The sequence below is a fragment of the Oryzias latipes genome, chromosome 9 (genome assembly GCF_002234675.1).
Source record: "Oryzias latipes chromosome 9, ASM223467v1".
Classification (NCBI taxonomy): Eukaryota; Metazoa; Chordata; class Actinopteri; order Beloniformes; family Adrianichthyidae; genus Oryzias; species Oryzias latipes.
The window spans coordinates 2678067-2697813 of record NC_019867.2 but is presented as its reverse complement, the minus strand read 5'-3'; positions in this window follow the sequence as shown (position 1 = coordinate 2697813).

Here is a 19747-nt window from a genome sequence, read left to right as displayed (position 1 = left end):
AATAAGAGGTTAATACAATATGCAGTTTTTAAATTTGATGTTTAATGTTTAAGACAAACAGTGTTTTGAAAAAAAGGCCTTTCCCCCCTTTGTGTATGATAGAAAACAAATGACTAATTAATCTTTGCTGGGAAACAGGTAAGACTGGATTTCCTGCCTCCATTAGTTTATTTATTATTGCTGAAGTATTTCTTCAGCATTAGTACATTCTACAATGCAGTTTACATAACTAAGTGTTCCAAATAGGTGTTAATGTATTTAGTTTTGTATTGTGTTATTCCTGTTTGATTTCACGATTATCGTAGTATTTTTATAACATATAATTTACAAACAAACTGAACAACGTTTTTAGACAGTAATTTATTGTGGTGGATGTGCTTTTCTCTGGTTTTACTTGTGTCCCTCAAATTGCCTTATTTAATATTTTATTTCAAACATGTTCAAAAGAGCAGCACAGTCTCACACAATAGGTCAGACAATGACATCAACAACAAAAGCAACTATACAAAACAATGATGTTTGAAAGGGAGCGGGTAGAAAAATTATTTATATACGCCTGCCCCTTGGATATAAATTATGATATTGTACTCAGATCATTCATCCTCTACATTATATACAATAGTAGTTTCAAACTCCTACAATGCTTTAATGTGATCAAAATTCTTTTGTTTGGAAATTTACTCCATCAAATAGGGCCTGCTAAGAATACAAGAAAACATTTTGGGAATGCTTAGGTCAAGAAAATGGCAGTAGAAATGCAAAGTGCAGTTGGTTAAGCTAGCTTTAGCCTTAGTCACATAGATCTGTGTGCCAGGTTGACCCATTTGAGTGCCGTGGGTTTTTGGTGGAGGGTCATGGAGAGGAGTGGCTACATCATAGGTGTGTGTCGTGCAGTTCCCTTGAGGCTCGTACGGCCATCTCACGTTCCATATTTATTGCCTCGTATGCTCCAGTGTAATGTATGTAATGTAAGTTGCACACAATTATAACACTGGGGTGATGCTGTGGTACAGCCTCCTTAGCCACACTCTAGGAAGGTCCGAGTTCTCTGTCTGCACATGCTTGTTTTGCCCTTGCAGACCCCCCCTATCCACCCACAAGGGCAGTTGTTACTAAGACTGAAGTTGTACTGATCAAAGCAAACATACAACGAATACACAAAACTCAGAAACTGCAAAGTGGTGGTCATTTAAAGCACATAAATGAACAAACTGGTACAAAGCTCTGAATCCAAGCTACTTTTTGCTAGAAAATGGTTTTGACCATTCTCGCCTATAAGCAGGGCAACCACAACAGGCAAGCAGATGCTCTTCTGTCCATGGATTTTCCTCAACAATGCTTAACAGGTTGAGGAAAATGACTGGAGCACAGAACCTGATGTCAGCAGCACAGTGAATCAGATCAACAGCATTTCAAAGCTGCACAACTACCGCTGTTGAATCTGCTATGTAATTAGACAAGTCAACCTATAGATGCTTTAAATAGCTTAGCACCTTAAAGGGTTCAGCAGATGAATGTAACTATAGTCAGAGGGGTAAATCTCATTAGGCAACTGGACCAGAAAGGCAGGCCTTTTATCACACATGTCATGAAATTTGTCATAATTGGTTTAGGCAAAGCTAAAACATGGCAGATATGCAATAAAAAATACATTTTAAAAAAAAAAAAACCTTTCTGGAACACAACTTAATGGAAACTTTCTTGTTCGTTTGTCCTAACAGTTGATCTAATTTTGAGCTTTTACTGCTCAAAAAATGAAGACAAGCCTAATTGATGTCCCAATTTTTATCAGTTCTGGCTTCAACTTCTGATAGTTCAACTATCAAATTACCGACTCTGCAGTAGTTGGAGTTGGAAACAAAAATCCAGCGTCAACATCCGTCCAAACATTACGTTAGCAAGTTTAAAATGATTGTTGCTCATGCAATAATGATGATACTGAAGGCAATGCCTCTGCATGCTCATTAAAGCTCAGAATGTAAACATCCACACTTCTATATATTTCAAATCAATGAAATAGTCTATGATAGCAATACTTCAACGTAACAACCTCCCTGTCAGAGCAGCAGAGTGTGCGGCTCTACCCACCAGTCAATTTAATAGAGTTATGATCTGGACCAGATTATGCAGAGATCTTGCAGACAACTCTCACACAACATGAATGCATCAGAAAGCAGAAGTTCCTCTGAGACCTGGAGCCTCCTGTTGTTGATTAAGCATGGAGAGTGAGAGAACTGAAGGAGGCCTGAGAAGATATTGATCCTGGGGAGGAATCAACTGGGGAAAAAAGATCAACAAGGCCCCCTCTTAAACAGTCACTGTACTTTCTGTTGCTGACTGTCAGGATGTTGGAAACGGTGAGCCAGTCAAACCCCTCCTGTAAAAATAGTGCCCTTCTCATTTCCAGTCCTTTGTTGAAAGGAGCCAAAGACTTCCTGACCTGCTGTTTCTGCAGCTGCACTCGCCTTAAGCCTTGGCGGGTGGATACGGGCTCCCTGCCGGCGAAAAATGGGCAAACCTGGACGAGGCATGTGGGTAGACTGCAGGAAAAGTCAAGGTTGTAGACCGCTCAATTGCCAAGTTAAAATGTTTATGCACATTTCTCTACGGGCATGCCGTCGTAAAGGTAAGTAAAAGTGAAGTAGTAGAGACACTTATGGTAAGGATTTTTCCTTTTTTCAACCCCTCCCCCTGCTTCTACAAAGACTTTAAAGGACGCATTGGTGGGCCTGTTTTATAAGCTCTACCCATGAATCTCAACTACCTGTTGCATCTGGGTTCCCATAGGACTTAGGGTGGCCTGCTTGCACAGAGTTTTAGGATAGGTGTTCTATCAGGCCGATTGTTTATCTGGCGTTATGCTCTCTGGTACAACAGCAATGTGGATTACAGACTCTAAATTTTAGTATTACGTTTGGGTTTATTCTTTTATGAATCCCTTTCTCTTGTTACACACACCCTGTGCATGTAGCATTCCTGTGTGGTCAGTAAGGAGGCGGTACCTACACCTTACTAAATTCTAGAGTTAAGGACACCGTATGATAGCATCACCCGTCCGTCTCAAGTGTACCTTACGAATACTTCACAAAACCCTTACCACACACATCAATGGTATGTTCCATTGTCACGACACCCAGCGGTGGCAGTACGAGCCTCCAGGGAACCACAATACGCACACCTTTAAGATGCAGCTACGACCCCCCGTGGACCCAGACAACCCCAAAACCAGCAGCACTCCAATGGGTCAACCCTCCATAAGGGCGCATTCGACTAAGGCTTTACATTGTGAGCCTGCCCTCTCCATTGAAGACCTGGCAATTTCATTTCCAAAGATTTACTGAACTTTTTTTTTTAGAATTTCACAATCACCTTTCGCCACTTAGATTTGTTTTAACAGTTTCCTTTTTTTCTTCTTCATAACAATGCAAAACTGAGAGGAAAATATCACCTTCATATAAAACACCAAATGTTACCACTTATACACAGGTTACTTTGACAAACTTATCTTTGTACAGCTTCCAATTTAAAAATCCTGCTGTTTTCTGTCACCAGGGGAAGCTGCAAGCCAAACCAGGTCATTGTTTCACTGAGTCAGTAAAGCTCATTCTGTTTGTCTCCTCCCAGGGAGTCAGCTGTTGGTGGCGCAGCATTGCTCAAATGATTTCATACAAATCACAACTTCTCCTTTCATTTCATTCATGTATATAAATATCCTTTTAATGCACACACAGAAACCCCCAGCTGTACTCTCACTTTGGATTATTGAAAGGCATGTCTTTGATAAAAACGTCATTACCCGTTTTACTTGACACTTCTAATGTAACGGGGGGCTTTGCAGAGGCAATTCCAGGCTGGCGCAGATCAAATCTCAAGCTGTTGAATTCTCAAAGTCATGGCAGACAGAAAATCAGAGTAACAGAAGTAGGAAGAAAGCTAAGTATACCGGGTAGTCCTAAAAGAAAGATTGATGAAATTGTCAGCTGTTCTCACATACAGCCCAATAAAATACATTTAGCACCAAAACAGTAAAAACTACACAAAATGTAAAGAAAACATGAGAATTATTAAGTCTAACCTGTTCGTTGAACTTGAATATTTCGCTTGAATTTATCACATTTTTCTTTGCCTTTAAATTTTAATATACTTTAGACTTGTCCACTGGACAAACATGTCAAAGCTTCTGACTAGCAACACATTTTTCTATATCCTTTCTATATATTTTCCAAACTCAAAATTCCAAACAAATGTGTAAAAATATGCTTTACTTTTATGCAGTGTACTTTCCGTTTTGGCAGTTTTTTTATCTTCCTTTTCCTCACTCTGCAACTGCCTGCTCCACTTTCAATTCAGCCTTGCCTTCCCTTGCGTTTCCAAAGTACTTCAGTATTTCTTAGTTGGTTCTGAGCTCGGCTTCTCTGGAGACGGTGGTGGAGAAAAGAACAAATCTAATCCTGGCAACAGCAGTCGTTCCTTCCATTCACTTTCCTGCCAGCAGCAGTATTGTCAGTGGAAGACTGATATCTCTTAATTCTTCCACCATGCAACAAAACCAGACCAATAGAATGTTCAACAGCTCATTTAAAGAGGGAGAGGGAAAGCATGACAGTAACAGGTGGTGCAGTGGAGTCAGAGAATTCTGCACTTATGCATTTTCATGGAAACGTTTAGTATATTTATAGGTTCTGATGTTTCAACAGCAGAAAGCAAAGGCCTGAAGTGCATGATCAAACTTTGTATTTGTCCTCTTGGATCCATGGTACCACAATGGAGCACAACCTAGTTCTTTTGGGCTAATAAAAAATGTTTTCTCTATTTTTCTCCAAAATCCAGTCATATTCAATTACAGCTCTTTTGCACAAAACACGATATTAGGGTAAAAGAGTAAAAAAAAGGAATCCAGACAGCCTCTCTTAATAAGCAAGAAAATCTGGTAACAAAATTGCAGGAAAAGTCCAGAACAGATCAGGTACAAAGACAGACTTAGGCAGGCAGAACAGAATTCTAGACAACCGTTGGTGCTGAGGAGGTGAGCAGCACGTTATAAAAGTATTTGAACAGGTGAATCTTTACCAGGGATGGAAGGAGCAGGTTGGGAGGAGGGCCAAGTTCTGACAGCAACAAAGGGACATTGGGTGTGTTTATATCATCTATGAGATTATGCAGGGCTGCTCTTTTCAAATAGTCTAAATTTATTTCATCTGACTTACTGAATGAACAAATATTGGAGGCAAACAAGCTTGATATTTGGTAGAAAACATTCACTGAGGCAATTAAAGAGCTGAGGATTAATGGTTATCTATTGAGAAGAAAGCCATGTCACTTTTTTAGGAATAAATTTGATCATGAATATAAAACTGGACAATTGAGGCACAAACATTAAGAAAGCAAGCTCTAAAGGTTATAAATGTAGCTTTCTTTTGACTAAAGTAGACTGCCCAACAAAATATTTATTCAGGAACTCTTTCAAATACATAAAAGTTACCAGTTATAAATCAAAGGTATTTTGAGGATCATTAAAAGAAAACTAAAAGGTACATTTTTTAACTGTATAACAGATTTGAGTGGTCCCTCCCCCTGGCGTTCTAAATGGGAAGTAACCGCTGGCTCAGAGAAGCCAAAATCTCACAGACTTCTATAGAAAATGAACAGCTGTTACCCATTCATTCTAATGGTCAGAACAACTATTCTTTCTCTGATACCTTTTTTTAACACCTAATTACATTTTTTATTGCAAGTTATTCAAATTATGATCAGACGCTTCAATAAAAGTAGGTGGTCCTTGATAGATTTTGTGTAGCTCACTTTCAGTGGAAGGGGGTCTGGACTTCCAATAAACTCACTCCTGATTGGTGAGAGTGGTTACCATAGAAATGACTCTGACCGACTCGGATCAACCACTGCTAACTAAAGATTTCTGGTTCCAACTTGGGGACAGCCTTATTTTGTCAAAGTGGCGACTGAATTGACGTCATTTCGTTGGAACTGGAAGTAAACCATTTTCATTCGCTCCAGATTCACAGTCAAGGCTTAGTAATTACAGAGGCTACTTATGTTTCCTTGTTTGACAAGAGTTCCTGGAGCCATGTGAGGTTCGCTGCTCAGCAAGTTCACCCATAAGCAACAGTTGCTTAAGCAACCAAACAATGTATTTGAGTGTAAAAAAAAAGTAATTAGAAATAACATGGATTGTTGGTATTTTGATTTCTTGTTCCTAGATTTTAATGCAAATTTAAGGTTCTCCAAATGACAATAGCGAATACAGCAATGACAAAACTGTATTTTATGACTGTTAATCATAAAAAAAAGTGTAATAAACACATTTAAAATCAATACAGACTTTTTTTTTTTGCTTTCAATAACTTCCTTCAGTGAATTAAAACTTCAAAAGCAATAAAAAGAAAATCCTGGTCTGTTTGTGAATGCGTTTTCATTTACTGGAAATGACCCTCCTTCAACAGCTGATGCAAATTCTTGCAGAAAACACCAACCTTTGATCATAAGTAATAAGTCATTTTTTCCTCATCTTTGGTGAAGGTGACTGTAATATTTGATTTCATAGCTCTAGGCAAAGGCTTCTATGAGACGGTTTAGATTGCTGATTGCACAGGACTGTTACAGTGGGGTTAAAAGAGTGGTCATCTTCCTCCTCTGCATGCCAAGGCAGTTTTTGCATCTTATATTCCTCGTTTGTTCTCCACATTTCTCTCCACCTCTCCAGCTTTCACTTTCTTGTTTTCTTTCACAGTGATTAGAACATTTCTGACAGATTTCCAAAGCTAGTTAGCTTTGATGTTGGACAATTTTCAGTAAGATTTCGTTGATGAACACAGCTTGAAGCTACATTGAAGTGCACATGTTGTGGATTTTTCTTCAACACAAAAATCTTCTCCTGGCCTTATTGTTTGGACTACGTTAGGCATGAAATCATATTTGTACATGATTATAACATAACTCATAAAACTGTAAATGTGAATCTTAAACATGAACACGACTCTGATGCGGAAGACATGAGTCGAAACATGTATGTGTAAAAACACAACCGTGTGTAATAATAGAAGAACGGAAGACGTCAGATATCAAGACAAACACAATGAACTTTAATGAAATAAAAAACAACTCTAACTTGTAAATATCAATGGTTTGAAAAACGATAATCAACCTTTAGATTTCAACAATACATAAATGTACACTTATACATTATATTTGGAGAGAAAATCAGGGGTTAATATATTTCCATCTAAAAACAAAATCACGTGTGTTTTGCTTATAGGTAGAAGCTAAATTAAGGTATTTTAGAAGTGGTTTAATGCATATTTGTATCAATAGGTTTGATTTGATTTAATTTATTTATTTTAACTATTAATTGTAGTCAATATATATTTAATAAACACAGCTTTATCAAAGTCATTATATAATAGATGAAATACACAGATAAAAACAAAAACAAAACAAAACTTAACTCGCATTTGATTTATTGCTTGAAAAAAAGAGTTATTTCATTTCATCATTTTGTATAGTTTTCGTAATCCGGTTCTGATCAGATGGAATAGAATATATTTGTGTCATCAGCAAACAATGAGTTTTAAAAGTTTTAAAAAAATGACTATATATTATTTATGTAAATATTGAATAGCAGTTGGCCCAGAATTGATCCTTGTGGGACACCACAAATTGTTTTCTTCCAGTTAAATAGCTTTTGACCCAAGTTAACGCTAATCTTCCTATCCCATAGACTTCCAGTTTGTCAAGTAGGATTTCTTGATTGAGTGTCAAATGCTTTTTTTAAGTCAATAAAAATTCCAGCTGCATATTTCCCCACTTAGGATCAAGCCAGATTTCTATTTGGCATCTTATCAGTGTCTCATTTTATTATTTAATACTACGATGTGTCTGTGTGGGGGCATTGTTTGTTTTTTATATTTCTTTCTTTTTTGTCTTGCTGTGTGTTTGTTTTTTAATTTGGATAAATGTGTTATGTGTAGCACTTTGAGCTACTTTAATCGTAAAAGGGCTCTTTAAATAAAGTTGATTTGATTTGATTGGACAGAAAACCGTATATTCCAGAAAACCAACAGTACGCCTTATAATCCGTAGCGCATCAGACATTGATCAATTCTGATGCTTGTTCATGTCGAAGCGATTTTGAGAAGTACACGGCGCTCTGTCAGAATGTCAGTCTTTTTTTACGAATTGCAAACTAGGTTGGGCGTTATTTTAAAATAACATGTTTATCATGCAGGAGAGTCGAACAGTTCTTTTTTTTTTTTTTACATCTTGCAAACAAGGTTGCTGGTTACAGGTTTTGTGATTATGCTAATGCTATAGTTACAGCAAACGCAGGTAATAAAGTCTGATTGACAAACTATTTTCTTCTGGCTTACTGCGCTTTAGAATTTGGTAAGCTTCATATATGACATACGTTTGAGACTAGACCAATATGAATCAGTGTTACCGGTATTAATAAATGACTCGTGAATGAATATTAATAAACCTTTTTTTTTTATCCTCTTGCAGCACATCTAGAAACACACAGACACATAAAGTATGACTTTATTCCTGCAGAATCTATTTCCATTTAGCCCATCTAGTCAGCATATGAAGCAGCTCAGAGAGTGCACTCATCCATATGATAAATGTCACATATGTGCAACTTCCTCAGTGGGATTCATCAATCCATGCATCACTGGTAAATGAGAGGCTGCGCCTCGACTGCCCTTCGTCTGCTGTAGTCGTCTCTGGAGCCGGCTTAAAACAGTCACTGTATTGGCATTAGCCTCCAGAGAACTCTCTAATGGTCGCCCCAGCAGGACCTTCCTGCTGATCCTCTTTTAAACGGCCAGGATCAGGCTTCTATTTTTACCATTAGTGCTATCATAGCATGAAATGCTGCAAAGGGATAATCGACGGGCATTTTTTTTTTTAATGGGAGTGGCCTAACATTGAGTATTCCACCATTAAGCAAAGCCTGCTAGAAGATCTGTGCTGCAGCAGAAATCATTCAGTTTGACACATATCTATATTTCATATTGCAATGTTTGCAGCACCCAAAGATGGTTTCAGACTTATTGAACATGAAGACCCTGTTTCTAGGTAATTGTAAAGTCTGACTTGATCTGCCTAAATGCTTTATCGTATTATTTTATGCTTTTATGGAGCACGGCAGCTTGGGGATAGATAGAGTGGTCATGAATCCACTGCTCCAGCCAAGGCCTTAGTCACATGCACCCACAGGAGTCAATTAACAGAAATGAAGACAGCTGTGGATGAATATCATGAAGCTGGAGTGACTGACAGGGGACAACTCAAAAACAGGACCAAAAACATCACTGAAACTGCACAATTCTCACAGGTTAAAGGCAGGTTGTAGTTTCTGTACTGCCACCTAGGTGTGTGAAATTTGTTCTCTGCGTAACTACCCATTAGGGCAGTAAGTGACTAAGGCCAGACTAGTTGAGCAGTCCTTCATTATCATCCAATACCTTCATAATTACTCTGGTTTAAAGCCTCATTCTAAATGTGACAATGGAATTTAGGAATGTATGCTCTTAATTGGTTATCCGGTATACAACAGAACTATTTGTATATTTTTGTTTATAAAAAATTTAATGAGCAGTTTTTGAGCTGCTCATAATTTCTAAATCACATCTGGATTTGGAAAAATTAGAGAGGCAATTAGTATTTTATCTGCATTCAGACAGTTTAATCTTGCATGCATGTCGCCAACAAAGAGATCGGGCCGGCGTCCAATGGGATTTTGGACTCACACACCTCATGAAAGCACTGTGTAAATGAGTCTATCTAATGATCCTGCTTAATATGATTAAAAAAAAAAAAGGCAAAGCATACCCCCCCTCCCTGCTGCCGCAGTTAAGATGCCGATGTGTAGCTTTGGTCACAAGGAAAGTAGCACACAGGATCCAGTAATCTGCTCTGAGCCAGATGTCCACGGCCCGAGACCAAAGCGTGCGCCGCGCCAGTTATAAAATACCCAACAGCCCTCTGGAAGGCTAATCCCTTGTGGCGTAACATATGAATACAAACCAGCGAGAATGATCTCAAAGTTTTAATCTGAACATTTATGCTTGTTCCTTTTTTTATTGTCTGGTGGCTGTTGTTGGCTGGTCTAACCATCGATCGGCGTTCAGACCCACATTGTGGGTGTCAAGAGTATATCAGGTGAGATATGAGGGGAGTTTTTTTGTGCTGAATGGGATGTCAGTCTGACAGCCTGTCATCTGTACTGTAGATGTGAACATGTGCCGACGGGCGACGGGAGCAGCTGAAAATATACCTGCTTCATGTTTCAGCTTGTCGAACAGGTGCCATGATAAATGATTTCAGACTCATGAGGGTTTTATCACACTTAGATGAGAGAAGATGGCTGTTGCCGACTTTAGAGAAGCGACATCTCACAGCATCGCAGTTGAAACTCACCGTCTCCACCAGAACCTTTTCCGTCTGTCGTCAATGTGCCGCTCAAAATGAAATAGGTGGGTGGGTGCAGTTTTTTTTTTAACTTCATTTGATTATAATATGATGAACACAGACGATTAAATAGATCTGTTAGGATTCATGTATAGTCCAGATGCTACAGTGTTACTTTGTTTTATTCTGTTTGACCTTACATCAATTCAGTCTTAGCTAAAAACGATTTTATTGTTGACTTCAGCTAATTTTCTTGCAAACGTTAGATTTTACTTGATATTTTTTCTGTGAGGATTTAAGATTTTCTTTGGAGAAAAAAGAAAAAAAATCAGGTAACTTAAAACCATCGACTATTTATAGACAATAGCTTTTCTTATTTTACTTGTTTAACATCATGAAATTGAACATCTATTTTACATTTTTTATATGTGTACCACTTTGTGTAACATATGTATGAAAAGTGCTTTATACACTGCAAAAAAAGGCACTGTAGAAATAAGTCACAAATTCCTACCCCATGGGCACATTTTCTTTACAAAAGAAAAAAAAAACATCTGGCAATGGGGTAAGACAAAAGGTCTGTCTAAGAAAAAAAGAAAAAAATCAGTCACTAAGACATGTTTTCCTCAATCTAAGATTATTGTGCTAAACAAAAAATAAGATTTAATAATATAAAAAATTAATAATAATTTTGTTATATAGAAAATAAGACTTTTTTTTTCTTGGGACAAGGGAATCTTTACTTTTTTAAGATTCAGTAAATGAAGATAAATAAATAGCTGTCAGTCAGTCATCTATTAGTCAAAAATACTATTCTTCCTCTATTTCTGTAGTTCAAGTTATTTAAGTTGTTAACTGACCAATCAGATACTCCACTAAAAACAATTAGTATCAAACTGAACATTTGATAGATTTTGGCATGTACATGCATTAAAATGTTTTATTCTATTTTAGAAGAAAGAAAGAAAAAGGTATCCTAACCTGCATTTTGGGGATAAAGCAAGCTTGGCTTTTACTTTGACAGTCGCTCTGCAGCCCCAGAACAAACACCTCATCTCCTGGAATTTGACTTCTGTCTGTAGTTGAGGCAATTTCAATTGCAAAGCAACTGAGAACCATGCATGCTTTTGCATACATGTGTAGCAGTGCAGCTAAAAATAAATGCCATGGACATTGAAGCATAAAGAGATGAGGCAACTTCTGTACACAAAGGTTATTAAAAAATAAATAAATAAAATAAACGTTTGATCTTGAAGTGCAGCATGGGAAGGCACAGATCTTTTCATCAGCTGCATCTTCCTTCCACTCCCTGAAGTTGGAGACTAAAATGGCAGCGCCGGACTCAGCAGGCATAAAGTAACATGTTGCATTAATGTACTCTCTGCTGCTAAGCCATCTTCACAGGCAGAACATGCTCTTAACAGGAAGAGCTTGGCAAGGCAACAGTTCTTGATGTACCTCAGGGGCTTAGGGGGACTGATGTCCAATTCTTTACACTTCCATGGCTCCAATTTTCACTCACTAATGGAGTGAAACATGTTTCAGAACTGTGGAGTATAAAAGGACAACACATGCGGCACTGCAGGGCTGGAGTATTCGGAAAGCCATTGGTTTATAGTTTTTCAATGATTTATTTGTTTTGACAGTATTTTCTCAGCCTTTTTGATTGAAATTTCATTTTGTACATCAATGTGCAAATGCTTCACAGTAGGCCTGCACGATATGTGAGAAACTCACGATATTGGTGATCAATATTGCGATGACGATATAACTTGTGATACATGAACAATTGGCAAAACAACAAAAAAAACAATTTCCAATTCACTGCAACAGCTTAATTTAAATAACAGTTAACTTTCGTATCTCTAGGGGGCAACCGGGAGTCGGTTTAGCTCGTGCTGGTTTGCGGCACCTTCCGTCCGTGAAACCAGGGTTCAAATCCAGGCTGCTCCCTGTTCCCTTCTTTACTTCTGTGCCGGTCCCAAGCCCGGTTGCTTTGAGAAGGTTGCATCAGGAAGGGCATCCGGCATAAAACATTGCCAAGTTTACCATGCGACTTGTTCACTGTGGCAACCCCTGATGGGAAAAGCTGAAAGAGAAAGAAGAAGATCTAGGGGGCAACCATCTAACATAAAAGAGATCCGAATGGTCAACAACGTGAAGGCGTCCACCTGATTGGTCAAATGCATAAATTGATTTAAATGATTTGCTAAATACTTCAAGCTGCCATAAGATTGTTTTAGCACATTTCCTGTGCAGGCCAACTTCACAAGATCATAAATCCTTATGACTTTTATGTCTCCTCATTTTTGTTTTTAGGTGTTGAAGAAAGGAGACAGAAAACGGGGCAAACAGGATGACAGAGGGAAGAAGGTGGTGATGTAACAAGTGCTGATGCCTTTTATTCCTGGGTAAATTCTGCCCGACCCCTTCTCATTAGTCTGTTTATGATTAAAAACCACTCCTGAAATGATATCAGTAACCTGACTGCACTCACCAAGATGCAAGAGAATCGAACAAACATGCTTCCCCTCACAGCTGTAACATTTCAATATTGTTTTCAAGAAGGTGAAAGATAAACATGAACACAAATCCTGCAAATTCTATTTTAGATGAGAGTAAAGGAGGACATGTGCCTGTTATCTGCGATTAAGGTGCAATCTACAGCCTTTTCCCCACTGCCGTTATTTATAATCCCAGCTTGTGTCCTTATCTGTATGGTGACCCCAGCCACAAGCTCCTCGGTGTGAGATTACAAACATCTGGCGGGTCATCTACTCTCAAGCTGTTATGATAAACGGAGCGACAGCGAGGACAACCGTGCGGAAATTTGCTGATGGAATATCCTTTACAGCTGAAGTCCTAATGTAATGCGTCGTCATTGCAATAAGATACACCTCATAATGGCCCACTGGTGTGTGTATGTGATTAAAAAGTGTCATCTGAGAGCTCTATATGGACTGATAGGGACTGTATCACTTTACTTTGTCCTTTTAGCAGCATTTTTTCCTTTTTTGTTTCCTGGTGTGTATATGGAGACTTTATCAACTATAAAAAAAAAGAAAACCATCATTAAAAATATAATAAAGAGACCTTGGCAGTGTTACAAAAACACTGACAATGTGATAAGAAGAATAATCTACTAATATGTTTTATAACTATTTCTATTTGATGAATAAAGAAGTAAGTGATTGTCCGTTTAAAATCCGTTTAAAGCCCTCTGGTGTTAATGAACATAAAACCACTGTTTTATGTACAGAAATGTGAAAAAAACTATAGAAATTCTAGAACTAATGCTACACATTAGCAATGTTAGAGTATTCACAATACCTATAACTAGAAGTGCAGCAAATATTTTTGTTTCATAACAGGAACCTGCTGAAAACCAGTTTTTAAACTGAGTCAGGTCTGATCGAATCTTTTCCTGTTTATTAAATAAAGGAAATAAATAAAGAAAATCCAATTTTGTGGTTGTCGATCCAATTTATAGTCAATTGTGTTTCATTTGGAATGATCCTATTCAATCCGATTCACTGACCTAAGGTCGATCCAGGACATCGTTAGCCAAAACTTCAGAGGTAAATACTTGGTAATGAACAGTTCAGGTGAAGTTTTCCAGATTCCTTGTGTTTCTTACAAGATGATCAAGCGTAAATTAAATGTGTACGAAAAAACAAGTAAACAAGAATTGATGGGAACCCCATTTACATTTTAGTTTCCTAAAGTTGGGGGGATGCCCTGAACTCCTGGGTGGTGGTGGGCTGCTTTTCTGGGGCTGGGGGCTGCTCTCCTGGTGGGCCTGGGGCTTGCACTCTCTGTCCCCAGGGCCTCCCTGCTGTCTGGCTTTGGGGGCCCCTGTGGCGCTCCTGCTGGCCCTGGCCTGGGTGGCGGATGCGATTGCCCAGAGGGGGGTTGTTCTCTATCTGCTACCGTGCGGGTGTTGGGGGGGGGGTCCTGGCTGCCACTGCTGCCATGGCGGGGGTCTTGGTGTGGGGATGGCTGGGTACTCTCCCTCCTTCTTTTTACATTCCATCATCCATTTTAGAGGAACATAAACACTCACTTGAGCACAGGTGTTAGCTCACATTTGCACAACTAGTTCGTGTGACTGAATGAAATATTTCACATCTGAAGGCATAAGTATGCTTGTGTGAACATCAGTTGAACTGTGTTTTGTCTTGTATGTGGGCCATTCTGGAGCCAACAGGTATGTTTGTGGCATTTGGGGGTGTGTGTGTGGACAGGCCCCGCCCCCTTCTGGATTTATATCAGTTATAAACCTGATTGTAATGATTGTAAACATCCAGCAACTTGTTGCTTTGTGCTGCTTCACGGTTCTACCCCCCCCTCCTCTTCTTCCCTTTTCTTTTCCGTCTGGTCCAACAAAAGACTTGAAGTTTAGCCTAAATTACCAAAAGGGTTTATGTAAATATACACCTATGTGTCAGCAGATTTACAACCCCTATTGTTACAGTAAAATATGTCTAGAACAAAAGGCTTTCAGCTCTCATCTGTCTGCTCAGCTTTTGGACACGTTAGAAAAAAGAAAGAAAGAAAAGAAAGTGCTAAATGAGTTAATTCATAAGCCACTTCTAGTTATAAGACATTGTTGTTTTTTTGAAGAAAAAATAAGGTGCACCTTATAGTGTGGAAAATGGGGTGTGATAATCTAAATGAGAGAGGATAAAACATGAATTATAATTTCCAGGTTTGATCTATGAAATGCTTTTTGATTTCAACACATTCCTCAGATGATAAAGACAGTTTTTACCTATTGACCTTTCAGAGACATTGATTTGTCAAAAATCAACTTCAGGGGTTTTTGAGACTTGTGTAACCTGAAGTAAATGAGCTTATGTTGTGTTTTTTTCCAGTTTAATTCATTTGATTGTGTTTACAAAAAGCAACTTTTTTTTTCTTTTCTCTGTTTTCTTCCCCAGTGAATCAGGCAGAAATATCAAAGGAACATTCTGCTCACCAATTGGCCAAAAGACGATTCGAGACTTCCCGAAAGAGAAACAGCCAAGAACAACAAGCCAGAGTGTGAAGACACGGCTGACCAAATAAATAAATAAATAAAAGGAAACCAGTGTCTTAAATGGCCGCAGCCAGACTTCTGAGCTCAGTCTTGTTGAGAATCTGGGGGTGCCAAGAGCCATGGGGATGGCAATCAGGCTCTCCAACTTTGAACATTTGCAGATAATTAAAAGAGAAGAGTGGTCCAAAATCCCATTGGAGACAAGCAAAACCTCGCAGATGCATCCAGAAGACCGCTTTTTAATTCAGAAATGAGAGTTAAAGGAAACTTAAGATTGATATGGCCTTCAAAGTCAAAACACATTAAAATCAAAGCTGTAAATGGTAATGTATGGCCCACAAGTTCTACCCCTCCCCCATGACCCCCTTTCTACCTGCCCTCACTGGCTGAACGGCTGCTTGGGGCCCTTCACTCAGCCCTTCTGGCCTGGCCAGAGCTGCATGCCACTAATTTTACCAAAAAAACAGAAACAAATTTTTTTCTAAAGGGCAGCTTTTCTGTTGGTTTTATCTCCATAGCAGCCATTCAATGTGTTGGTCACCTGGAGGTGACAAACAGGTCTAAGTAAAAGAATGAGCTAAAGAAAGCATCTGGATGTCCGTGGCAACTGAGGTATTTTGTTAACCACGCCCACTTTGCCAATATGTATATATTGTCTGTCATATTGTTTTGTTCAGCTTGAACCAACGATCTATGCTTTTAATTTTCAACGTATTCTGGTAAAAAACGTCCTACACCAATGCTGTTCAAAATCTACAAACCTAAAAAGGGATATTTTTTTTCCCAGGTAGCCTCTGATGCTTGGGGAGCTGGGCGCAAACATACTGCAAACCCCTGGGAGGAGTTTAACTTTATAGAATGTATTAAAGGTGATTTTTTTTTTTTTTTTCCAGAAAATTCGAGATTGGAAGCCTCATCCTGAGGTCAAACCAGAACTTTGGTTGTGGTTGTAATCTTAGCCTGGTGGCATTTTTGTGAAAATTTGTAAAGATTCTTTGAATAACATTTTCTCTTCCCCTATTGTGCAAAAAATTGGAAAATTTCACACTTTGCCACAAAAAAGCCACCAAGATGTAGGCTCGGTGGCCATCCCATAGTAATTTTGAAGTTTGCTCTGGATTTTCCTGACATGTGTTGTGGTTTGGTTACTTGATTTAGATTTATTTTTTAAAGCCCTTTAAGAGATTCTGACACTCATTTTTATGACAGTTTCACCTGCTGTGTCTTTTTTATTTTACTTTTTATTTTTTGGGGAGTGTGGTTGTGATTTTTTTTCTTTTTTAGGAGAGAGGATGTTACAGAGCAAACATAAGTGAAGCTAAAAACACACAATTGGTGAATCTTTTATCCAAACCTTTCTTATTGCGTTATTCTCACCTGAATGTATCAGCAGGGGGTTTAAATAGAAAACAAGTTAGTTTTTAAAGCTTGAACAGAAAGACTGCAATTTATTGGAACGGGATTTAGCAAATCAGAATTCATCGCTGAGACTTTCTGATCCTCTGAGGTTCAAGAGCTCTGGATAAACAAGACTGATTGTTTTAGAGACATGCATATGTTAGCCATACTTCAGCCAGCACTATTAGACACAGACAGCTCTGGGAGTTTCAGCCAGACGTTTCGAGAAGCAAGAAAACATTGTTTGCTTCTTCCCCTCTAATAATGCAAGCACAGAATAAAACCATCTTACTGTGTTGAGGCCTTTTTACATGACTGCCAGATGCAAATATGTCCAAACATTCAGACAAATACTTGATTAAATATTTTCTGAGGTCGATTCAAAAAGAACATTTAAAAAAATGCCGGAGGAGAACATGCGAGTTCTGCACAATAGACCCGGCAGGATTCTAACCGCTACACCCCCATGCAGAGTTGCTAGCAGTTTTTTATTAAATCAGAACCATCAAATATGAAGAAAATCATGAAACTGTACATAATGTTTAGGGTCTCAGACATTGGGGTCACCATGTCCATGCTTCACATTAGTCTCACACCTCAGAAGTTAGGAAATATAATCAAGTTTGCATAAAGTAAATGAAAATAATTAAGAATCAATAAACTTGGACTTGAATAGCTTAAAAAAAATAACATTAATGGTCAAAAACCTCATTTAAAAAGTCATTTTAGAACTTTTTCTTACATGTTACATGAAACAGTGCTATACTGTGGGAGGTATAGAGGTAAACTTACTCTTTCAAAATGTATTAAATATTAATAGACTCCAAGTAAACAACATTCATCTTGTTCTAATAGTGTTCCAAAAACGGGTATTGCGTAACCTCCACTCTCTTCTCTGTTTTACTTCTACATTTATACTGATCTAAGTGCATCTATTTTCCTTTGCAGCTGCTGATTAATTGGTTGCTATCAGAATGTCCTTAATAAGAGTGGCAGACGGTTTATTGCCCATGGCATGGGGGGTCACACTGGGGGCTCACAGATTCTGTCCCCTTTCCTCCGGTTGTATTGACAAAAGCAAAAAACCTCAAACTAAACAGAGGTATGCTGTAACTTGTAAATTGTGAAACTGTTTGTTCCGCAGTGTTTTCTCATATATTTGAACTAAATGACATCTGGAATTCAATGAAAATGTGTAAAATTTGTTTGCTTCACATTTTTATATGAAAGCTTTTCTTCTGCTGTGCCTTCAAGTTACTCCTCACATGAAACAAAAACCAATCAAAACTTCATTACATCAGAGGGAAAGGTTCTGTATTGTTATCTCAGAGACTTATTAAAGCCCAAACAGGAAACTGTGTACTTTTAATGGAAGCTAAATTGCTGATGGTTTGGCTTTCATTTTATAGAACCGGATCGTCAGCTTTAGATGTTGGACCATCAGATGTTTTTAGTGGGGTTTTGTAAACTGCAGGGGCTTCAGAACTCATCCATCCACTGAGCTTTTCTGTGGACAGAGGTGTTTTGTTTATTTATTATGAAATTTTAGATTGACAACTAAATGTAAAGTCAGCAGAATTTTGATGGTTGCCTATTTTAGGGAGAGATAAGAAAAAAAAATCTATGGAAAAAACATTGTCTTCCGGTAAATTTTCAGTTAAAATATGGTCAAACATCAGTTTTGTAAGAAGCAAATCTAGAAAAATCCAAAAGACACACCAGTTAAAAATCAAAATATCTAAGTAAAATCAGAAAGTGACTCAGTAACTTTTGACCCATTAACAATTTAGATTTTAACAATTGAACTTTTAAATGTTTGTTATTTGGAACTATAAGGTCCTACACAAAAACCACATCACGATCTGCATGTCAGTGATATTATGCATTTCTGAACTTCTAAATTTGTGCATGAAGGCTGAGAAGGCCTTTGGATCCAAAGAGCATGCCTGGAGGGTAAGAATATGTAACCAGCCAGATGATTCCCTTTTATACAGTCATTTCTTACAGTCCACCTACTGTGAATAGGAGTTTATTTTTATTTTGATGATCTGAATCGTGCAGATGTGGTCAAACAGTTGTGGGAACAATTACTGAAGCAAGAAATAATAAAAAGACTATATTTCTAGTCATTTGATGATGAACAATGAGAAAAGCTTTATATACAAGAGGAAAACCTAAAAATAGAAGCAACCATTGTCCTAAAAATAGTAGTCACAGCAAAATGACATAAAAGAGCAAAGACAAACAAGAAAAACAACAGATGGAACAAGGAATCTGCCTGAACTAAGGTCTAATAAAAAGTATTATTATAAATAAAGTATATAAAGTCTTTTCAGGAAATTCCTTAAAAAAACTGGTTTGACTAATTTTTAATTATCAAAAATACATTTGTCTTTTTCTCTTATTTCAGTCTCAATTTTTGGCCACAGACGTCTGCATGTCAGCACTCATCATTCACATAAACAGAGGGAATGTCACTTTAGGTTTTCCTTCCTTGTTTTTTGGTTTGGGAGGACAAATACAAAAATCCAGACCATTTCAACACTGAATGAAAATTTCGGGAACAATAATTTACCTTGGGATTTTTAATGAGGAGATTATTTACATTGATGGGTTGACATTTTAAAATGTTTTTGGTGAGTAAAAATATCAGCAATAATACTCTTACCCCCCCTTTCACTATCACCCCCCCCCTCTCTCTAACGTCCCTCTCTCTTCTTCCCTTCTTTCCTTTTCCGTCCGGTCCAACACCAAAGATTTTCAAACATGGTTGAAATTAATAAAGTTTGGCCTCAATTACAAAAGGGGTTTATTCAGACATACCTTTGGTTTGTCTGAAGATGAATAACCCCTCTTGTTAAAATAAAATATGTCCAACACAAGAGG